The sequence below is a fragment of the Schistocerca cancellata genome, chromosome 6 (assembly GCF_023864275.1).
Source record: "Schistocerca cancellata isolate TAMUIC-IGC-003103 chromosome 6, iqSchCanc2.1, whole genome shotgun sequence".
Taxonomy (NCBI): Eukaryota; Metazoa; Arthropoda; class Insecta; order Orthoptera; family Acrididae; genus Schistocerca; species Schistocerca cancellata.
This window is the reverse complement of record NC_064631.1, coordinates 664,081,631-664,107,173: the sequence shown is the minus strand read 5'-3', so window position 1 is coordinate 664,107,173 and position 25,543 is coordinate 664,081,631.

Here is a 25,543-nt window from a genome sequence, read left to right as displayed (position 1 = left end):
GAGTGAAATGTGTGACCTGCAATGCAAAATGATAAATGTGTCTGTAATTTAACGTCTACTCCTTTACTCGATACTGCTCCTTTCACTTTCGTTTTGCCTAATGGTAATGTAGGATAGGTATTCTCTTTATTACACTCGTTGAAAGTTTCTTCATTAATAACTGACATAGGTCAGCCGGAATTGATTACTGCTGAGAATTTCGATGAACCAGTTTTAATTTCGATGACAGGATGTGAAATGGTTTTTTGAACAACTGGTCTTTCCTGTAAAAGAGTGTCTCTGATGTCGTCAAAAGTAATAATATTTTCGTGAACAATATTCTGTGTGTCAAAGGTAGTGCTTGTGTTACTGTAAGATGCGACCTGTACAGTATCTAGTCAGATTCTATCTGACGTGTTATTATTGTCAGGACGATTCTGTGGCATTTCCACTATTTGAACTGTTCTGTTATTTCTTCCAGATGTATTACGCTCTGGATGATACCTACTGTTTGGTTCATTCATGAGAATATGTTGTTGCTGATGTTCTTGCTGCTGATAAGATCGACTGTTATTAAATGTACGCTGAAAAATGTGCTCATTATTTTTACGTCTGTCGTGATAGTCATTTCTATACGGCGCATTGCGATAGAGATTGAAATATTGTGTTTTCTGCACGTAGTTATTTCATTGCTGCCGTGCGTTACTATTTGTTGGAGCTGAGACTATACGTGCACGCGGCGAAACATTAAAGTTTGGTTGACCTTGTAGACTGCATTGTTGGTTAGGTATGCTAACCGGCTGGTTTTGTTGCTGTTGTTGGGAAAACGTCTATTGTTACCAAAATGCGTTTGCTATTGCTAATAATTTTACACATACTGATGATTAAAATTTTTTTGTCAGGCATTAAAGTTATCGTGGTTGTCATTTCTGGAGCGTCTAGTGAAAAATCGTCACTTTCGGTATATACTTGTCTTATCCGGTTTTCTTTAGTCATTTTTCTTAATTCTAAGTAGAGCAATAGTTAAAGAGCCGTTTTGATAGATATAAAGGATAGTAGAAGAGAAGGCAGCAGTGCAGAAAACTAAAGATGAAACAGCACTACTACAGCTCGGGGCCCTATGCACGCTACGGCACATATTCATTAAAGCGTAATGAATCCCCTGAGGTTAATTACGCGCTACAAATAAACTTCAGCTTTTGTCTTACAGGCAATGGCGGTAAAAATTCAGAAATAAATTGCTGTATCCATACTAATTGTAGTTTCTGTATTACAGGCAATGCTGTTAAAAATACAAAAAATAAATTGACGTATCCAGTTCAAAGCGTGTACCTGTGCTTTGTCATTTTTAACTTCCTTAGTTTTTCTTACGGATAAAAACTGCTCGTAATCAACGTTATCGTCTCTGAATTTGTGAACACGTTCAGGTTTGTGTAAGAATCTGTTTGTCTGTGTCGTTTCGAATTTCAAGTTGCGCAGCTTTTCAGATTTTAAGTCGCGTAACTTTTCGGATTTTAAGTCGCGTAGTCTCTGTAAATTGCCTAAGTTACACTGGCTGTGTGAGTGCAACAAACGTTCGGAATGTGCCGCACACTGTGACGCGTTAGCAACTGAAACATTTTTCATTTCTGTTACTTTAATAGGTTCGTCAATTTGGCTGATCTGTTGTTCACATTTCTTATCGTTTTCCGTATCTACTGCGTGTGAAAGTTCTGGTGACTTTAAATTAAACTCGTCGTGTACCTGTGTCGCATTTTCAGAACATTGTTCCGCGACTGCATTAATTTCGTCTCTAACTAATTCTGTTGTCGCTAAGGCAAAAACATTTTTCATTTCTGTTACTTTAATACGTTCGTCATTTTGGTTGTTTTGTCGTTCAAATTTACCATCGACGTCCGTATTCAGAGTGTGTGAAATTTCTGGTGTCTTTAAATTAAACTCGTCGCGTATCTGTGTTGCGTTTTTAGGACATTGTTCAGTGACTGCATTAATTTCGTCCCTAAGTGATTCTGTTGTGCCTACACGTGTACTACTTAATTCTTGTACAACAAATGTAATTTCTTCATTACAGTTCCTAGCATGAGCCTCACTTTCTTCACATAATTGTTCTTTCTTCTCGTGACGTTGGACGGAAACAGCTGTAATCTGTTCACTAACTTGTTTGTTCTGTTCATTATGGTTGTCGTGTTTTTCGTTTGACTGTTTAAGACTTTCAAAAAATTGTTTGTTCTCTTCAATAAGGTTGTCTTGTTTTTCCATAATTTGTCTAAGTTGTTGGAAATTTTCACTATGTTGTAGCAATATTGCCATAATTTGTTCCAGGGTAACATTACCTACTCTATTCTCTGTACTGTTTGATGGTGTATCTGCAATTGTCGCGCTTTGTGTGACCATTTGGTCATTCTGTAATTTACAAAAAGGTTTGCCAGTCGAAAGTACACTGTCAGTCACTATTTCGGAATTAAATAAATCCGTCCTACTTTGAGTATCCTGTTCATTTTCATTAGAAAAATTCGTCTGTCCGTTACGCGAATTTTCCAAACCGGGTGTGTTAAGCTGGGCAGCGCTCATTACAATAGAACGCCCCGCGTCGTCAATTGTCGTCAAATTAACAGAGGAGACAATTGAGTTCGTTTGTTCATCGTTAAGATAAAAGTCATAATTAGTGGTTGGAACGCACTGATTGTTAGTGAACGCAGGATTGTCACCATTACACTGCGTGTCACAAGTACTATCGGTGAAGTTGTTTTAAGTCGGTAATTTCATTCATTATACCTCGCGACACACAATTAATAGTCTTTTGCGGCATTTTCACACTAATCACAATTATTCACAAATGAAAGAAGCACAATGCAAAAAGCAAAAAACACAAATACAACAGAGCCACGAATTGCCGATGATCTGAGGAAAGAAAGTCACAAAATTTGTAAAAGCGTTGGGCAAAAATGCTAATTATATTTTAGTAAATGAGAGCAGATATCTGGCTACTTTTCAGAAGATTCTCAAAGAAATACGATCCTGGACCGGATGTCGCCAAGTGTAACCTCCCCACAAAATTTTGAAAAGGAACAATAATTAATGTGAATAGACACCGTGCCAAAAGTTATTTCCCCACAAGCTTACTGAATAATAATGACGCAAATGTTGTTGAGCTCCCACAAAACATCGTTAAATTGAAATAAAAGCGACTGTACCTTCGCTACAAAAATATTGAAAAATAATGGCCCAATGTAAACTCGACATAAAAATTGAGAATTGAACATTTAATTGTAATGATTTTTTTTCTTTTTAATAACGATTGCTTTATAAAAAAAACTTATTATTGGGGCATTTCTTGAACAAGTTAATTACAATTACAATACATTATTAGCTGAGCGCAATCCTGCTTCATTACCTTATTTAACAATATACCTCGTCCGGAATCGTGACCAGAGGCCCATGTCGACGCCCGCCGACTCCGACCGAGTACATTTCGCAACTGCTAACTCGCAACTGAACTACACTCCTGGAAATGGAAAAAAGAACACATTGACACCGGTGTGTCAGACCCACCATACTTGCTCCGGACACTGCGAGAGGGCTGTACAAGCAATGATCACACGCACGGCACAGCGGACACACCAGGAACCGCGGTGTTGGCCGTCGAATGGCGCTAGCTGCTCAGCATTTGTGCACCGACGCCGTCAGTGTCAGACAGTTTGCCGTGGCATACGGAGCTCCATCGCAGTCTTTAACACTGGTAGCATGTCGCGACAGCGTGGACGTGAACCGTATGTGCAGTTGACGGAATTTGAGCGAGGGCGTATAGTGGGCATGCGGGAGGCCGGGTGGACGTGCCGCCGAATTGCTCAACACGTGGGGCGAGAGGTCTCCACAGTACATCGATGTTGTCGCCAGTGGTCGGCGGAAGGTGCACGTGCCCGTCGACCTGGGACCGGACCGCAGCGACGCACGGATGCACGCCAAGACCGTAGCATCCTATGCAGTGCCGTAGGGGACCGCACCGCCACTTCCCAGCAAATTAGGGACACTGTTGCTCCTGGGGTATCGGCGAGGACCATTCGCAACCGTCTCCATGAAGCTGGGCTACGGTCCCGCACACCGTTAGGCCGTCTTCCGCCCACGCCCCAACATCGTGCAGCCCGCCTCCAGTGGTGTCGCGACAGGCGTGAATGGAGGGACGAATGGAGACGTGTCGTCTTCAGCGATGAGAGTCGCTTCTGCCTTGGTGCCAATGATGGTCGTATGCGTGTTTGGCGCCGTGCAGGTGAGCGCCACAATCAGGACTGCATACGACCGAGGCACACAGGGCCAACACCCGGCACCATGGTGTGGTGAGCGATCTCCTACACTGGCCGTACACCACTGGTGATCGTCGAGGGGACACTGAATAGTGCACGGTACATCCAAACCGTCATCGAACCCATCATTCTACCATTCCTAGACCGGCAAGGGAACTTGCTGTTCCAACAGGACAATGCACGTCCGCATGATCCCGTGCCACCCAACGTGCTCTAGAAGGTGTAAGTCAACTACCCTGGCCAGCAAGATCTCCGGATCTGTCCCCCATTGAGCATGTTTGGGACTGGATGAAGCGTCGTCTCACGCGGTGTGCACGTCCAGCACGAACGCTGGTCCAACTGAGGCGCCAGGTGGAAATGGCATGGCAAGCCGTTCCACAGGACTACATCCAGCATCTCTACGATCGTCTCCATGGGAGAATAGCAGCCTGCATTGCTGCGAAAGGTGGATATACACTGTACTAGTGCCGACGTTGTGCATGCTCTGTTGCCTGTGTCTATTGCCTGTGGTTCTGTCAGTGTGATCATGTGATGTATCTGACCCCACGAATGTGTCAATAAAGTTTCCCCTTCCTGGGACAATGAATTCACGGTGTTCTTATTTCAATTTCCAGGAGTGTACATGCTCTCGCGACTCGCTACGTACCACAACAACGTCCAACTCGGAACTGCCCACTCGTGCGGTTAAGCGCAGACTAGCAACGATAAATAACTCTCTGGTTAGAGATTCTGTCATGCCTCGCCATCGCTGTACTGAATACACTGAACACATACGTGTTTCAAGTGAATGAAGAAACTCTACCCCTCAAGGGGGCGCTCCTATAATAAGCTACATTCCTGCATCCCAGCAACAGAGTAATATTCCAAATAAATTGTCGTACGCAGGTTTTCTGCAACCGTGACGCACCGGAAATTATACACTACTGGGCATTAAAATTGCTATACCACGAAGATCTCGTGCTACAGACGCCAAATTTAACCGACAGGAAACAAATGCTGTGATATGCAAATGATTAGCATTTCACAGCATTCACTCAAGGTTGGCGCCGGTGGCGACACCTACAACGTGCTGACATGAGGAAAGTTACCAACCGATTTCTCATACACGAACAGCAGTTGACCGGCGTTGCCTGGTGAAACGTTGTTGTGATGCCTCGTGTAAGGAGGAGAAATGCGTACCATCACGTTTACGACTTTGATGAAGGTAAGATTGTAGCCTATCGCGATTGTAGTTTATCGTATCGCGACATTGCTGTTCGCGTTGGTCGAGATCCAACGACTATTAGCAGAATATGGAGTCGGTGGGTTCAGGAAGGTAATACGGAACGCCGTGCTGGATCCCAACGGCCTCGTATCACTAGCAGTCGAGATGACAGGCTTCTTATCTGCATGGCTGAAACGGATCGTGCAGCCACGTCTCGATCCCTGACTCAATAGATGGGGACGTTTGCAAGACAACAACCATCTGCACGATCAGTTCGACGCCTTTTGCAGCAGCAAGGACCATCAGCTCGGAGACCATGGCTGCTGTTACCCTTGACGCTGCATCACAGACAGGAGCGCCTGTGATGGTGTACTCAGTGACGACCCTGGGTGCACGAATGGAAAAACGTCATTTTTTCGGATGAATCCAGATTCTGTTTACAGCATCACGATGGTCGCAACTGTGTTCGGCGACATCGCGGTGAACGCACATTGGAAGCGTGTAATCGTCATCGCCATACTGGCGTATCACCCGGCGTGATGGTATGAGGTGCCATTGGTTACACGTCTCGGTCACCTCTTGTTCGCATTGACGGCACTTTGAACGGTGGACTTTACATTTCAGATGTGTTACGACCTGTGGCTCTACCCTTAATTCGATCCCTGCGAAACCCTACATTTCAGTAGGATAATGTACGACCGCATGTTGCAGATCCTGAACGGGCCTTTCTGGATACAGAAAATATTAGACTGCTGCCCTGGCCAGCACATTCACCAGATCTCTCACCAATTGAAAACGTCTGGTCAATGGTGTCCGAGCAACTGGCTCGTCACAATACGCCAGTCACTACTCTTGATGAACTGTGGTATCATGTTGAAGCTGCATGGGCAGCTGTACCTGTACACGCCATCCAAGCTCTGTTTGACTCAATGTCCAGGCGTATCAAGACCGTTATTACGGCCAGAGGTGGTTGTTCTGGGTACTGATTTCTCAGGATCTAACCATCCAAAATGTAATCACATGTCAGTTCCAATATAATATATTTGTCCAATGAATACCCATTTATCATTTGCATTTCTTCTTGGTGTAGCAATTTTAATGGCCAGTAGTGTATATATAAAGTCTGTTCCTGCTTGGAAGAACAGACTTGCCTTACATGAGAAGATGTAGAAGATTTGAACCACGGGACACTTGTGTGTTAACAATGGGAACAAGCGACAAACGTAACATCCCTGCAATTGAAGAACATGGGACACAGCGGACCATTCAGAGTGAAAACGGTCCTGACAACAGTGTGAATCAATATTTTCAGATTATTGTCGAATCCTTGCGGTCTGAAAGCAGATCTTTGACAAATCCCATCTCTTCCATATAAAAATGGCAGAACCTGAAAGTTATTTCACATCATAATTTTCTTTTTCACTTATACGATATTGCATGCTTTTACAATTTGTGTGTCTTGAAAGGGTCTTGTTTTTGCTCCCTTTCACCTAGGAGGTGCATTTAACATATAAAAATCAGATTTTTTCCCAGGACTGGGACAGGTAGAAACGTGTGGTTTCATTCAAAAAATGTGTGCACTCGCTATAAGCGTGTGATACAGTGGCAGCACTGTGCAGCACATAGAACCCCAGCTGCAATGGGGACAGCGAGGAGTGTTTTCGATACTTACAATGGCGACCATGTCACTAAAAGAAAAACGTCTAACGATTCGTTTTATCAACTTGCGTGGTGTGAGGCCGACTGAAATTCATCGCTAGAAAATTATAGCGAAATGGAAGAGGACCTGCAGAGTTTTGACACTTTTTGCCGGACTGCCATACGACCAACAACGGAAACAAATGTAACGTGTTGAGCATAAAGAGAGAGGAGGACCTGTTATCGAGTGATTACACGATAGCAGAACAGTGGCTGGAAACAGTTACGTTCATAAAACATCTAAGCTGTGTATGTACGGAGCAACTGCAGGCAGAAAGACCACATCTACATCGACAAATTACGTTTAAGTGCCTGACAGTGGGTTCATCGAACCACCTTTACAATACTCTATTATTCCAATTTCTTATGACGAGCGGAAAGAAACAACACCTATATCACCTGATTAGGTTAAATAGATAAATAAAAATAAATATATCTTCCCATATGAGCTCTGATTTCCCTTATTTTATCATGTTGATCGTTTCAGGGCATCCCTTTTTTTCCTATGGAAGAGATGCGAATTGTCAGAGATCTCCTTCCAGTGCAGGGAGGATTCGACTATAATCTGAAAATGTTTATTCCTACTGTTGCCAGGAGCGTTTTCACTCTGAATGATCCGTTATGTCCCATGCTCTTGAACTGGAGAAACGATCGGTGTCAACAAAGTATTTTCGCATTCGGGTGAGGAGGTTGGTGATTGCAATTTCGTGAGAAGATTCTACCACAACGAAAAACGCCTTTGTTTTAATGACGTTCACCCCAAATCCTGTATCATTTCAGTGACACTTTATCTCCCATCTCGCGATAATACAAATCGTGCTGCCCTTGCTTGAACTCTTTAGATGTACTCCATCAATCCTATTCGGTAAGGATGCTACACCGCGCAGCAGTATTCTTAAAAAGGGTGGACAAGAATAGTGTAGGCAGTCTTCTTAGTAGATCTGTTACGTTTCCTGAGTGTCCTGTCAATAAAACACAGCCTTTGGTTGGCCTTCCCCACAACATTTTCTGTTTTCGTAACTGTAATTCCGAGGTATTTTATTGAATTTACCGCCTTTAGATTTGACTGATTCATCTCCTAAACGAAGTTTAACGGTTTCCTTTTAGCACTGATGTGAATGACCTCACACTTTTCGTTATTTAGGGTTAATTTCCAATTTTCGCGCCTTGTAGATATTTTTCCTAGATCGTTTTGCAATTTGTTTTGATCTTCTGATGACTTTATTAGTCGATAAACGACAGCTTCATGTGCAAACAACATAAGACGGCTGCTCACATTGTCTCCCAAATCGTTTATGAAGGTAAGGAACAACAAAGGGCCTATAACACTACCTTGGGGAACTCCAGAAATCGTTTTTTTTTTTTTAGTCGTTGACTTTCCGTCAATTACTGCGAACTGCGACCTCTCTGACAGGAAATCACGAATAGAATCGCAGAACTCAGACGACATTCCATACGTACGCAATTTCACTACGAGCCGCTTGTGTGGTACAGTGTCAAAGGCCTTCCGGAAATCCAGAAATACGGAATCGATCTGAAGTCCCTAATCAATAGCACTCGACACTTCATGCGAGAAAAGAGCTAGTTGTGTGTCACAATAAATATGTCTTGTAAATCCAGCTAAGGTAAGGTAAATGCAATACTGAGATTCATTGGGAGAATCCTCAGAAAATGTAGTCCACCCACAAAGCGCGAAGTTTACAAAACCGTCCTGGGACCAATACTCGAATATTATTCGTCAGTATGGGATTCGTATCAGATAAGATTGGCAGACGAAACGGAGAAAGTCCAAAGACGAGCAGCACGTTTCGTTGGAGGTTCTCTCAGAAAGCACGAAAGCGTCACTGAAATAATCACCCATTTCCGGCGGCAGTCGTTGCACGAGAGGCCATTCTGTATGACGATGTGGTTTACTGTGAAAGTATCGAGAGCCTACGTCCCTGTATTGCGTCACACGAAGGAACCATGAAGGTAAAATTAGAGATATCTGAGTTCAGACTGAGGCGCACCACCAATCGTTTTTCGCACGAACATTTCCCGACAGGAACTGGAAAAGAGGGAAGTGACACTCGTACACAAACTACCCTCCGGCACACACCGCAGTGAGGCTTGCGGAGTATGCATGTACATGTAAAATGTCGTCGAGCTTCTGTAAATATTCTTGAATGCTAACGATCATTTCGAATGTACTAGGATATTCACTATGTAAGTAGACTGTTTAGGTTTTCTTATTGGTAACGCCACGTAGCACTCTGTATGAAAAATGACTGGCTGTGCTGTGTGCAGTCTGTGGCTAGTTTGCATTGTTGTCTGCCATTGTAGCGTTGGGCAGTTGGCTGTTAACAGCGCGTAGCGTTGGGCAGTTGGAGGTGAGCCGCCAGCAGTGGTGGATGTGGGGAGAGAAATGGCGGAGTTTTGAACTTTGTAAGACTGGATGTCATGAACTGCTATACATATTATGGCTATTAAGGTGAATACATTGTTTTTTCTCTATCAAAATCTTTCATTTGCTAACTATGCCTATCAGTAGTTAGTGCCTTCAGTAGTTTGAATCTTTTATTTAGCTGGCAGTAGTGGCGCTCGCTGTATTGCAGTAGTTCGAGTAACCAAGATTTTTGTGAGGGGAAGTGATTTTTGAAACGTATAGTTTAATGTTAGTCAGGGCACTCTTTTGTAGGGATTATAGAAAGTGAGATTGCGTTGTGCTGAAAATATTGTGTGTCAGTTTAAGGACAGTCATGTATAATTGTTCTAAGAACGACACTTATTCATGCATCCCTACTCCTGCAATACAGTCTTGTTGATCAGTTGTGAAGCATTGTAAAGATACGGGAAACATACATCGATAAAGTGTATTCACTTACACGGTTTTAGGTAGAATTACTTGAATAAAGACCGGTTGTGTAAGTGAAGAAGTGTGAAATACCAACGAGAAATTCAGCTAATACAGAACATGAGATCATGGGGAACAAAAGATAATTTTGCGTCCATCGGCACAGTAGTAAACTAGGAGAATTCCCTAATTCTCCCTATGATTCCGGTATGCTCCCGCAGAAACATTTCTGAACATCATTCAGACGGAAACGGTAAGTGGAAAAGAAAAGACAAGTTGGTATTCATCCCACGAAATTCTTTTATATAAACTAACTTATCATTCTCTCTTATAAGACTCTACTTTCTCATAAGATTAGCGCACAGGACGACTATCAGTGAGGCATAAAGACAAAAATTCCAGTGCTGTGCAGTCAATTTATAAGACTTGTGTTTCTCGCACAGAGAAAGTAATGAGTGCTAACGACAGGGGATGTCAAATTGATTCCATATTTTTAGATTTCCAGAAGGCTTTCGACACCGTTCCTCACAAGGGTCTTCTAATCAAACTAGGGGCGTATGGAATATCGCCTCAGTTGTGCGACTTGATTCGTGATTTCCTGTCAGAAAGATCGAAGCTCGTAGTAACATACGGAAAGTCATCGAGTAAAACAGAAGCAATATCCGGCGTTCCCCAAGGAAGTGTTATAGGCCCTCTATTATTCCTTATCTATATTAACGACATAGGAGACAATCTGAGTAGCCCTATTAGATTGTTTGCAGATTGTGCTGTCATTTAACATCTTGTAAAGTCGTCAGATGATCAAGACAAATTGCAGAATGATTTAGATTAGATATCTGTATGGTGTGGAAAGTGGCAATTGACCGTAAATAAAACGAAGTATAAAGTTATTCACGTGAGTATTAAAAGAAATCCGCTAAATTTAGATAACGCGATAAGTCACACAAATGTTAAGGCTGTAAATCCAAGTAAATACTTAGGGATCACAATTACAAATGACCTAAATTGGAACGATCACATAGATAATGTTGTGGGTAGAGCCAACCAAAGACTGCGATTCATTGGCAGATCACTTAGAATGTGCTACAGGTGTACTAAAGAGACTGCTTACACCACGCTTGTCCGACCTATTCTGGAGTATTGCTGTGCCGTGTGGGAACCGCATCAGGTGGGACTGACGGGTGACATCGAAAGAGTTCAAAGAATGGCGGCTTGTTTTCTTCTATCGCGAAATAGGGGCGACAGTGAGACAGACATGATACGTGAACTGGAGTGGCAATCATTAAAACAAAGGCGTTTTTCGTTGTGACGGGATCTTCTCATGAAATTTCAATCACCAGTTTTCTCCTCTGATTGCGAAAACATTTTGTTGGCACCCACCTACATAGGGAGAAATGATCATCACCACGAAATAAAAGAAATCAGGGGTCGCACAGGAGAATTTAAGTGCTCGCTTTTCCAGCGCTCCGTTCGAGATTAGAGCGGTAGAGAGACAGCTTGAAGGTGGTTCATTGAACACTCTGCCAGACACTTAATTGTGAATAGCAGAGTAACCACGTAGATGTACGAGGATTGTCCAGAAAGTAAGTTACGATCGGTCACGAAACGGAAACCACAGTGAAAACCAGAAATGTTTTATTTGCAACAGTTAGGTATACCTTCCACCTACTTCTCTACGTAGTCGCCGCTCCAACTTCTAGTGTTGTTGTAGTGTTGTATCAACTTTCCAAAATCCTCGTCATAGAAAGCAGCCGCCCGTGCTTTTGGCCAGTTATCTACACTGGTCTACAGCTCGTTTTCTGTGGAAAAATTTTGTCTTCATAGCCAGCGGTTCTTCTGAGCAGAGATGAGACGCAGGGGAGCCAATTACGGAGTGTATTGTGGGTGATGAAACACTTCTCATCGGAAACGCTGCAGGAGCATCTTCATTGCCCCTGCAGCGTGCGGCCGAGAATTGGCATGAAGAAGGAACTGTTCGACACTAGTGTTATGTGGGCTGCGTGACACAGGCGAAATCTCTCACCAGGCCGTCATACGTGGCGGGAGACGCTATTCCCTACGCATCTTTACGTGCTCACTGTTCACTCCGAACTGAAAAGAGCGACGCGACAAGATCGATTAGCATACTAGAGACAATGCCCAACACATCTGTGCCAAGCTTTACCGGATTTTACCAATGGTTTCCATTTCGCGACCGATCGGATCTTACTTTCTGGACAGGCCTCGTAGATGAGATCGGTACGTAGCGTGTTCGTGTGCTGGACATCCACAAAACGTATTTGTCTTTGCACCAGCAAACCGAACACCAATTGTAGTTTGTAACGACGTAGTTTCATTAATTCAGACGCTACACAAATCAAATGATTAATTACACTTTTTCCATTGAGAAGGAGTGTTATTGTTGCTATAGAACTGAGATGATTGGTTAAGTGTTTCTGCCCAGTTTAGGAGAAATTGAAAATGGAAGTGAACTAAATGTACTTCAAGTGAAAGCTACTGATGAAGCAGATCCAGCCAGTCTAGCGAAGGAAACTGATTTAAACAAAATGAATCACAAAAGTTAAACTTGAGATAAACGAAGCAACATTCTACAGCCACTCCAGTGCTTTTTAAAGCCTTTGAATCATGTGGGAATTCAGTTGTAAGATACCGATTGCGTAGGTAGCATGAAGCACAACATTTCACAAAAAGATAACGTAACTTGTAGTTCAACATCTACATCTACATACATACTCCGCAATCCACCATACGGTGCGTGGCGGAAGATACCTCGTACCACAACTAGCATCTTCTCTCCCTGTTCCACTCCCAAACAGAACGAGTCATAATCTCTCTTATCTTATCTTTGTGGTCTTTCCGCGAAATGTAAGTTGGTGGCAGTAAAATTGTACTGCAGTCAGCCTCAAATGCCGGTTCTCTAAATTTCTTCAGTAGCGATTCACGAAAAGAGCGCCTCCTTTCCTCTAGAGACTCCTACCCGTGTTCCTGAAGCATTTCCGTAACACTCGTGTGATGATCAAACCTACCAGTAACAAATCTAGCAGCCGGCCTCTGAATTGCTTCTATGTCCTCCATCAATCCGACCTGATAGGGATCCCAAACGCTCGAGCAGTACTCAAGAATAGGTCGTGTTAGTGTTTTATAAGCGGTCTCGTTTACAGATGAACCACATCTTCCCAAAATTCTACCAAAGAACCGAAGACGACTATCCGCCTTCCCCACAACTGCCATTACATGCTTGTTCCACTTCATATCGCTGTGCATTGTTACGCCCAAATATTTAATCGACGTGACAGTGTCAAGCGCTACACTACTAATTCAGTATTCAAACATTACAGGATTCTTTTTCCTATTCATCTGCATTAATTTACTTTTATCTATATTTAGAGTTAGCTGCCATTCTTTACACCAATCACAAATCCTGTCCAAGTCGTCTTGTATCCTCCTAGAGTCACTCAACGATGACACCTTCCCGTACACCACAGCATCATCAGCAAACAGCCGCACATTGCTATCCACCCTATCCAAAAGATCATTTATGTAGATAGAAAACAACAGCGGACCTACCACACTTCCCTGGGGCACTCCAGACGATACCCTCACCTCCGATGAACACTCACCATGGAGGACAACGTAATGTGTTCTATTACTTAAGAAGTTGAGGCAGATTCTGTTATGTACGATCAAGTATGAAAAAGAAATAGAACTGCAAAGGCTATATCTGCGTCTAAAAATATAGAAATTATTCCAGTGCCTCGTAGACTCTGTAATTCATATGACGAGTGCTTTTATTTCTTAAAATATAATAAGAAGAAACGTCAGGAAATGAATGAAACGGCTGTTATTGAAATATATTTCTCAGCGAAGCTGCTGGCGAGGAAGGAGAAGACTGCCAGAGATGCGCCCGCATTCAGAGTGGCCACTGTACGAGATTAACGGAAATAAGAACGCCTCGCAGATTGCGCTCTTCACGTCGGTCGCAGAGACGCGACCCGGCATTCATTTCGGAGCCAGCCGGCGGCCGCGAGTGCTCGTTCTGGGAGAGGGGGAGGGGGGGGGGCGTAGCAGACCCGCAAAGAGGCGGCGGGCGCGCGCTGAGCCGATCTAAAAGGAAAAGGCTTTTCACGGCTACGGCGGCGGCCGCCGTCTGCAATAACAGCCGCGGCGGCGCAGGCACTGGCTTCCGGCTCGTCCACCTTATGCTGCTGCTGCTGCTGCTGCCGCTCTCCCTCCTCCTCGCATTCGCAGCGGAGAGCTTTTCTGTGCCTCTGGTACCATTCGGCGCGCTTCATCGCCCCGCGTTCTCATTCACAGCCGTGACTTTCCATTACTGATGAACGGAACGAGGATATGAAAGCGGTGAAAAGGCGCGGCTAAGAAAAACCCACTCACTGTAGCTCTTTGTTTCGGCCTATTTATTATTATTACGAGAGGGTAGTGATCGAATCTTAATCATAGACTCGAAAAAAAAAATCCAGTTTCAACCGTGAGACATATTGCTGGCATCACTGACTCTCCACATGTTCTGCCTTTGGTGTGACGCATTCTCGCAACGGTGAATGATTTGGTGAGGACCGTGAATGAAGAGTTCCATACTTCGAATGTTCAGGATAGTTGGACAACGAAAACTTTTTTATTTATCGGAGACATGCAACTACTACAGCAAGTACTACGTTTGTAAGGCCAACGTCATGTTAATGCCAAACGTCTTTAATACTTTAGACCATGCCACTGTAGTATAAATTTTATTCTATAGCAGCTTCCATGAATGCTTGTTGTCAACTGCATGTGGACTCCATGTTGACTAACAGCCACCGTCAGAATATCTAATGTAATAACTATGCAACTATACTCATTTACGTGTCTTACGAGACCAATGATGATGATGATGTTGTGTGGGGCGCTCAGTGGCGTGGTTATCAACTCCCGTCCTAATTCACAATCTGTACGCTTTCCAGTGTCGCCAACTCCTGAATCATGATGGAATGATGAGAAAGACACAAACACGCAGTCGCTGGGCGAAGAAAATCCCCAACCCTCACCGGAATCGAACACGGGACCATTCCCCGTTTCAATTATCGAACAAACGAAAGAATGGCTGACATAGAGTTTAGTGTGTCTGGGACGGTAAAACAGTTAAGATCCTTAGACGCCAGGAAGACACCTAGTCCAGACGGTATCCCCGTAAGATTTTATGTTGACTATGCTACAAATGTAGCACCATTCTTATCCATCATCTATAAATCATTGGAACAGCGGGAAGTTCCACGGGACTTGAAGAAGGCCCAGGTCATAGCAATCTATAAAAAGGGTAGAAAATCGTATGCACATAATTACCGGCCAATTTCACTGACATCGATTTGTTGTAGAATCATGAAACGTATTTTGTGCTCAGACATAATGACCTTTCTACACTCTGAGAAGCTCATCCGCTGAAACCACCACGGTTTTAGGAAACAGCGGTCATGCGAGACACTGCTGGCCCTCTTTGAGTATGAAATACAACGAGCTCTAGATACCGGCTCTCAGGTTGATGTCATATTTCTCGTCTTTCGGAAGGCGTTCGACTGAGTTCCGCACTGTCGCTTACTACAAAAAGTGCGCGCTTACGGTCTATCCGATGACGTGCGGTTGGATAGAAAGTTTTCTAACAGACAGGGAGCAGTATGTCGTCCTGAACGGCGTAACTTCAAAAGAAACAAGAGTAACTTCAGGTGTGCCCCAGGATAGCGTAATAGGTCCTCTGCTTTTTACGATTTACATAAACGATCTGGTTGATGGTATTGACGGCGGCCTTAGACTGTTTGTCGATAATGCTGTAGTCTACAGGAAAGTAGTATCACACGAAAGTTGTGAACATTGAGGATTTGCAGAAAATAAATGCGTGGTGTAATGACTGGCAGTTATCTCTCAATATTAGTAAGTGTAACCTACTGCGTATAACAAAGGCGAAAATCCCCATTAATGTACGAGTACAAAATAAATGCCCAGTCTTTGGAAGCGGTAACATCCGTCAAGTATCTGGGTGTGACTATTCGAAATGATCTCAAATGGAATGATCAGATTTCACAAGTAACAGGTAAGGCGAACTCTAGATTGCGGTTTATTGGTAGAATCCTGAAGCAATGCAGTCCTTCAACAAAGGAAATAGCTTACAATACGTTAGTTCGTCCAGTCTTAGAGTGTTGTTCGTCTGTATGGGACCCTTACCACTTGGGTCTGATTAAAGAGATTGGCCCGCATCTCGTGGTCGTGCGGTAGCGTTCTCGCTTCCCATGCCCGGGTTCCCGGGTTCGATTCCCGGCGGGGTCAGGGATTTTCTCTGCCTCGTGATGGCTGGGTGTTGTGTGCTGTCCTTAGGTTAGTTAGGTTTAAGTAGTTCTAAGTTCTAGGGGACTGATGACCATAGATGTTAAGTCCCATAGTGCTCAGAGCCATTTGAACCATTTTTTAAAGAGATTGAAAAGGTCCAAAGAAGAGCGGCAAGATTCGTGACAATATATTATTACCACCAACTTTCAGATTGCGTAATGATCATCATTCAAAGATAACGGAAATAAGAGCTCGTATTGAGGCGTTGAAACAGTCGTTTTTCCCTCGCGCGTTCCGCGAGTGGAACAGAGGGGGCAAATATGATTTAGGCGCGAATTGTGCCCTTTGCCACACACCGCTTGGTGGCTAGCGGAGTATATATGTAGATGTAGATGTAGACCTCATGATACAGGGGCAGAAACGCTAACCACTATACCACGAGCTGCGTACGAGACCAAAGAAGTTGCTGTATTTGGTTGTATTACCATAGGTCTATAGCATTAATAAATATAAAAAAATCGGGGGCACATTTGGTCTCCTAACATAATACAATAATGTCCTTGTATGACGTACATCACGTAGCGGGCCCAAATCGGTACAAATATAATCATTTAAATCTTGTTCTATAACTTTACTTTGAATGTTTGTATATTACAGACGGTATATACATATTTTTAGACGTTTGATGTAAGGAACAATAAAATAAAGTTCTAGGCAACGACCCCTATGCCAGCGTCACCTGGCGGCTGCAACTTACATGCTTGTAATCGTAATTTCTTGAGCCAAGTTCTTACTTGTCGCCAGTATAAGGCATCGGTTTTTAGTAGTGATACTGCAAGTGGTTTTGCAAATCCTTGGCTTTTTAGTGTATGTAATTTTTAAAAGTATTATTTTCTTTTGATTTTTCTTCTTTTCTAATTTTATGTTGTAAACAAACATCTGCCGTCCTTTACGTTTCTTTAATCTTACAAGGGGAGGCCACGACATTGGGAACAAAGATTTACTCCAAGCATTCCACACCTTCAACAGGCCATCAAAACAACATAATGTGCAAGGAGTAAGGTGGACTACTCGAATTCAAATGACTCTAAGCACTATGGGACTTAACATGTGCCCGCATCTCGTGGTCGTGCGGTAGCGTTCTCGCTTCCCACGCCCGGGTTCCCGGGTTCGATTCCCGGCGGGGTCAGGGATTTTCTCTGCCTCGTGATGGCTGGGTGTTGTGTGTTGTCCTTAGGTTAGTTAGGTTTAAGTAGTTCTAAGTTCTAGGGGACTGATGACCATAGATGTTAAGTCCCATAGTGCTCAGAGCCATTTTTTGAACTTAACATGTGAGTCATCAGTCCCCTAGACTTACAACTACTTAAACCTACCTAACCTAAGGATATCACACACATCCATGCCCGAGGCAGGATTCGAACCTGCGACCGTAGCAGCAGAGCAGTTCCGGACTGAAGCGCCTAGAACCGCTCGGCCACAGCGGCCGGGTAAGATGTACTATTCTGGAAATTCCAAAATCATCGCAAGAGAAGTTTTACGCGTCTATCATGTAACTGATGTACTCTATGTGATCAAAAGTATTCGAACACCTGGCTGAAAATGACTTGCAAGTTCGTGGCGCTCTCCATCGGTAATACTGGAATTCAGTATGGTTTCAACCCACCCTTAGCCTTGATGACAGCTTCGACTCTCGCAGCATATGTTCAATCAGGTTCTGGAAGGTTTCTTGGGGAATGGCAGTCCAATCTTCATGGAGTGCTGCACTGAGGAGAGGGGTCGATGTCGGTCGGTGAGGCCTGGCACGAGTTCGACGTTCCAAAACTTCCCAAAGGTGTTCTACAGGATTCAGGTCAGGATTCTGTGCAGGCCAGTCCATTAAAAGTATGTTATTGTCGTGTAACCACTCCGCCACAGGCCGTTCATTATAAACAGGTGCTCGATCCCGTTGAAAGATGCAGTCGCCATACGCGAATTGCTCTTCAACAGTGGAAAGCAAGATGGTGCTTAAAACATCCATGTAGGCAAGTGCTGTGTTAGTACCATGCAAAACAACAAGGGGTGCAAGCCAACTCCATGAAAAACACGACCATACCATAACACCACCGCCTCCGAATTTGCTGTTGGCACTACTCACGTGGCAGATGACGTTCACCTGGCATTCGCCATACCCACAGCCTGCCATCGGATCGCCACATTGTGTACCGTGAGTCGTCACTCCAAACAACGTTTTTCCACCGTTCAATGGTCCAGTGTATACGCTCCTTACACCAAACGAGGCGTCGTTTGGCATTTACAGACGTTATGTGTGGCTTATGAGCAGCCGCTCGACAATGAAATTCAAGTTTTCTCACCTCCCGCCTAAGTGTCATAGTACTTGCAGTGGATCCAGATACAGTCTGGAGTTTCTGTGTGGTGGTCTGGATAGATATCTGCCTATTACACATTGCAACCCTCTTCAACTGTCATCGGTCTTTGTCTGTCAACAGACGAGGTTGGCCCGTACGCTTTTGTGCTGCACATGTTCCTTCATGTTTCCACTTCACTATCACATCCGAATCAGTGGACCTAGGGTTGTTTAAGAGTTTAGAAATGTCGCGTACAGACGTATGACACAAGTGACACCCAATTACCTGACCACGTTCGAAGTCCGTGAGTTACGCGGAGCGCCCCATTCTGCTCTCTCACGATGTCTAATGACTAGTGAGGTCGCTGATATGGAGTACCTGACAGTAGGTGGCAGCACAATGCACCTAATATGAAAAACGTATGTTTTTGGGGGTGTCCGGATACTTTTTATAACATAGTGTATCTGTGCGTAGGTGCGGGACGTTGAGTTCATGGTAGTCAAGTGGATGGGGCAGTGCGTCGCTGTCGTAATTTTATTGCCCATCCTTATGTGCCTCCCAGCAGCTATTCACTTGTAGATTGGCAGAATGCTCCTCGTTTGCACTTCAGTGATAATTTGCTATTCTATTATTACTATAAAAATAGCTGGCTTGGTATCTCAGCATGTTTGGTCAGAGGATTGGCTGACCTCTGTAACAAAAAACTGAGTGAAGGATCGACGAAGAAACTTGAACGGTTGCCATGGGACGTCCTCCCCCGAAAAATGCAACGAACAATTACGAACAAACTGAGATTAAAAAACAAAAAGTGGTTAGCGTTCGAGATACGTAAGAAGAACGCGTATGAGGCGACGGTTCGACTCCCTCTATAACTTAATTTTTAATCTATATTTTTTTTCAACACTGGTCATATTATTTAATGTATGTGACATGTGAATGACATTTGAGAGGTAATTCAATTTTTAAAAAACCACGTGTGTTTTCATGTGCTTTTTAGTGTTGCTATTTGACTACTTACTATTTTTAATTAAATTTAATTATCAGGACAAACATATTTATAGCTATGGACAAGTAAATGAAGAAATGCAAAGAGTTTTCCTGAAAATGTGTGCCTGTCGTGGTTTGCAAAGTCTCTTACACACGCAGTCAGGTAAGGTACTCGTCATTGCTTTGCACCTCGAGCTACAGACACAGAGACAGGCAAAATTTGGCAGTTTATCTGCGCAGCGGTGAGGCATTTCTAATTTAGCAAAAACGACTAGTGCAGGTGCAAATTTTTTGAATATCACAGATTTTACACTTGTACTACAAAAATGAAGGTTTGAGAGGGAGTCGCGCCGTCGCCTCATACACGTTCGGAAGCTCGAACGCTAATCTGTTGACCACCAATAACCCTACCGTCCGGCACCTGCGCACAGATACATCAGCTACATAGCAGACGCGTAAAACTTCCCTCGAGATTTTCTTGGAATTGCCAGAGTAGTGCGCCTTACTACTTGCGCAATCTGTTGTTTTGATGGCGTACTAAAGGTGTACAACGTTTGAAGTGAATCCGTGATTCCAACGTCGTAGCATTCCGTTGTTACACTACTGGCCATTGAAATTGCTACATCAAGAAGAAATGCAGATGGTAAACGGGTATTAATTGGACAAATATATTACACTAGAACTGACATGTGATTACATTTTCACGCAATTGGGCTGCATAGATCCTGAGAAATGAGTACCCAGAACAACCATCTCGGGCCGTAGTAACGGCCTTGATACGCCTGGACATTGAGTCAAACAGAGTTTGGATGGCGTGTACAGGTACAGCTGCCCATGCAGCTTCAACACCGTACCATAGTTCATTAACAATAGTCACTGGCAGTTGATCGGCCGCCATTGACCAGACGTTTTCAATTGGTGAGAGATCTGGAGAATTTGCTGGCCAGGGCAGCAGTCGAACATTTTCTGTATTCAGAAAGGCCTGTACAGGACCTGCAACATACGGTCCTGCATTATCCTGCTGAAATGTAGGGTTTCGGAGGGATCGAATGAAGGGTAGAGCCATGGGTCGTAACACATCTGAAATGTGACGTCCACTGTTCAAAGTGCCGTCAATGCAAACAAGAGGTGACCGAGACGTGTAACCAACGGCACACCATACCATCACGCCGGGTGATACGGCAGTATGGCGATGACGAATACACGCTTCCAATGTGCGTTCACCACGATGTCGCCAAACACGGATGCGACCATCATGATGCTGTAAACAGAACCTGGATTCATCCGAAAAGATGACTTTGCTTCAACACCGTACCATAGTTCATTAACAATAGTCACTGGCAGTTGCTCGGCCGCCATTGACCAGACGTTTTCAATTGGTGAGAGATCTGGAGAATTTGCTGGCCAGGGCAGCAGTCGAACATTTTCTGTATTCAGAAAGGCCTGTACAGGACCTGCAACATACGGTCCTGCATTATCCTGCTGAAATGTAGGGTTTCGGAGGGATCGAATGAAGGGTAGAGCCATGGGTCGTAACACATCTGAAATGTGACGTCCACTGTTCAAAGTGCCATCAATGCAAACAAGAGGTGACCGAGACGTGTAACCATTGGCACACCATACCATCACGCCGGGTGATACGGCAGTATGGCGATGACGAATACACGCTTCCAATGTGCGTTCACCACGATGTCGCCAAACACGGATGCGACCATCATGATGCTGTAAACAGAACCTGGATTCATCCGAAAAGATGACTTTTGCCATTCGTGCACCCAATTTCGACGCTGAGTACACCATCGCAGGCGCTACTGTCTCTGATGCAGCGTCAAGGGAACGGCAGCCTTGCTCTCCGAGCTGATAGTCCATGCTGCTGCAAACGTCGCCGAACTGTTCGTGCAGATGGTTGTTGTCCTCCAAACGTCCCCATCTGTTGACTCAGGGATGGAAATGCTGCTGCACGATCGGTTACAGCCATGCGGATAAGATGCCTGTCATCTCGACTGTTAGTAATACGAGGCCGTTGGGATCCAGCAAGGAATTCCGTATTACCCTCCTGAACCCACCGATTCGATATTCTGCTAACAGTCATTGGATCTCGACCAACGCGAGCAGCAATGTCGCGTTACGATAAACCGCAATCGTGATAGGCTACAATCCGACCTTTATAAAAGTCGGAAACGTGATGGTACGCGTTTCTCCTCCTTACACGAGGCATCACAACAACGTTTCACCAGGCAACGCCGCTCAACTGCTGTTTGTGTATGAGAAATCGGGCCGCGCGGGATTAGCCGAGCGGTCTAGGGTGCTGCAGTCATGGACTGTGCAGTTGGTCCCGGCGGAGGTTCGAGTCCTCCCTCGGGTATGGGTGTGTGTGTTTGTCCTTAGGATAAGTTAGGTTAAGTAGTGTGTACGCTTAGGGACTGATGATCTTAGCAGTTACGTCCCATAAGATTTCACACACATTTGAACATTTTTGAGAAATTGGATGGAAAATTTCCTCATGTCAGCATGTTGTAGTTGTCGCCAGCGGCGCTAACCTTGTGTGAATGCTCTGAAAAGCTAATCATTTGCATATGACAGCATCTCCTTCCTGTCGGTTAAATTTCGCGTCTGCAGCGCGTCATCTTCGTGGTGTAGAAATTTTAATGGCCAGTAGTGTAGTTTTTGATATCTCATAATGACAGTGCCCGAAACGGCGGAATAAATACAATATGAATAGATCTAGACGCCTGTATTCACAAAACATTCACAATGTCTGCGGGCACATGTAGGATATTTATTTCCTTTGTTTAGCCGGCCGGTGTGGCCGTGCGGTTTAGGCGCTTCAGTCTGGAACCGCGTGACCGCTACGGTCGCAGGTTCGAATCCTGCCTCGGGCATGGATGTGTGTGATGTCCTTAGGTTAGTTAGGTTTAAGTAGTTCTAAGTTCTAGGGGACTGATGACCGCAGATGTTAAGTCCCATAGTGCTCAGAGCCATTTGAACCATTTTTCCTTTGTTTATAAAAAAGTCACTTCGTCGTCCTTTATACGCCTGTAACACAGTGGTTTCCTCATCGAGGCATGTGGAAGAAGTCGATACGTAAGGAGAGTACGGCGGAGAGAGAGATGGAGGCGGTAGTAGTCGGACCGAGGTTGTAATGGGAAAGGGGGTGGGGAGTGGGCAGGGGTAAGGTCGGGGGGAAGATAAAATTTGATGACCAGAAAAAGCAACATGTGCCACTATGACCTTTGCAGAACGAGAAGGGGCAGTGCCATGGAGAAAAGAGTCATCCGCTTTGACAGCTTCCTGCTATGCTTCAGCCTCCTGTATCCTCGTCAGGAGATTTTGGTACTATTCTTTTATGACGATTTTCCGTTACGAGCACAACCTGTTAGCACCATCCCATGGCTATTCCAGAAACCGCTCACCATCGACTTGTCCGATTGTGGTTGGGTCTTCGCCTTTATCACTGGTGGAAAGCTTTGTTCTTTTATTGTGAGGTCGCAGTGATGCAATCAGCACTTGTTCATGGTGATATGCCTCGATTTGGCAGGCTCCTTAAGTGAGTCAGGGAGACTAACGTGAGGTGCTACTTGTTATGGTATAGAGGTGCGCAAAGTTCTTGAAAACTGATCTGTGATGGATTTCCACTTTTTCCATTACAGCCTCTATGGCTATAACCAGGTCTTTGAGTACCAAAACTTCCAGGTCCCCTTGAGATTCGCGTAGTTCACAAAGAGATGGACTCAAACTTCGTTCTTCATCATTCCGACATTTGTGACTGTACTGGAGGCCCTTGTGTCACCTAAACAATGTGCCACAACAAAGTGCATTGTTCCGTGTACTTCCACCAACTCTGTGAGAACTGTTGTAGCTCTGAATGTTCTTGGAAGGTAAAAGGTCTGTGCCGGACCGGGACACCGAACATGGTAACTTAGCCTTTCGTCTCGGTATTCGAATACGACTCTCACGATCCACCTCACAGCTTATTTCCGCCAGTACGTCTCTCCTGCCTTCCAAGTTGGTGGGCATCTGATTAGAACTCATTCAACGCACTGGACTTAGGCCGAACTGAAAAGGAAACGAAACAGAAAAGCTTTAACAACTGCCGCTTCCGACTTCACAGTCATTCTTTAACGTCCTCCTTGCATGTACAGTTTCAGACGGGTACTTTCAGCGTGTGCTAAAACATAGCAAGTCTACATCTACATCTACATTTATACTCCGCAAGCCACCCAACGGTGTGTGGCGGAGGGCACTTTACGTGCCACTGTCATTATCTCCCTTTCCTGTTCCAGTCGCGTATGGTTCGCGGGAAGAACGACTGTCTGAAAGCCTCTGTGCGCGCTCTAATCTCTCTAATTTTACATTCGTGATCTCCTCGGGAGGTGTAAGTAGGGGGAAGCAATATATTCGATACCTCATCCAGAAACGCACCCTCTCGAAACCTGGCGAGCAAGCTACACCGCGATGCAGAGCGCCTCTCTTGCAGGGTCTGCCACTTGAGTTTGTTAAACATCTCCGTAACGCTATCACGGTTACCAAATAACCCTGTGACGAAACGCGCCGCTCTTCTTTGGATCTTCTCTATCTCCTCCGTCAACCCGATCTGGTACGGATCCCACACTGATGAGCAATACTCAAGTATAGGTCGAACGAGTGTTTTGTAAGCCACCACCTTTGTTGATGGACTACATTTTCTAAGGACTCTAAGTCACGGTACATCACATTGTTATTTGTTACGGGAAAGTATTCTACCCCCAACTGTTGTTCCTAACGCAACCCCAGTATCATGTGATCTGACAAAGCGGTACTGCCAATCACAGCTGTCTGCTGCGAGTGCCCCATTCAGGCATCTGTTTCCCCGTTTACCGCGAATGTCATGTAGTTGCTACACCCCTTAAGGGAAACATATTTCAGTTAGCTGTAAAAGGTACTGCTAGCTATGAAACGAGCCTCACTGATTGTAGGTTGTTGGCGGAAAGTGAAAACTGTTGGCAGTTCTTCCCGGGACCACTCCTGACTACCAGGTGTAGACGTATGAAACAGGAATTTGGTTGCTATAATTACACGTCTATTGTCTGAAACTGTTAATAAATATTTTATTCAAAATAATCTCCATTGCTGGTAATACATTACTCCCACCTCTCTGGTAGGCTATGAACGCCATGCCAAAAAAACAGTTCTTCTTTTGAAGCGAATTAGGCAGTGAGCCATTTTCGTACATTTTCATACGAACTGAAGCATTGCTCAGCAGAGCTCCTCCAAGTGATACAAATAGATAATAATCGGATCAGGCCAAGTCTGGAGAAAATGGCGCATGCACTAGTATTTCCCAACTGAACGCCTAGATTGTTTCCCTGACCCGTTTTGATCTGTCTGATGGTGCGTTATCATGGAGCAATATGACTATGTTTTGCCCTTTTCCATATTCCGGTCATTTTTCACGTATAGTTCGATTTAAATCGATCATCTGCAGTTGGTAGCGACCTGTATTAAGGGTTTCACCAGAGCAGCTCATAATAGATGACATCCTTCTGATCCCACCAAACACACAACATTGTCTTCTTTCCAAAGCAATTTGTCCTTGCAGCGGATGTCAATGGATTGCCTGGATTCACCCATGATTTACGACGCTTAGGATTCTCGAAATATATCCATTTTTCATCGCCTATCACTGTTCGATGGAGAAACGACTTTCTTTCATATTTGGCGAGCAGCATTTCACAAGTGGCCTTTCGATTTGTTTATTGTCTTTCATTCAGTTCAAGCAGTACCCATTTTTCCACTTTCTGCACCTTTCCCATAGCTTTCAACCGAAGAGAAACGGATTTCTGCGTCACATTCAACTGACCCGCGAGTTCCTGTTGAATTTTAGTATCATCTTCATCCAATACGG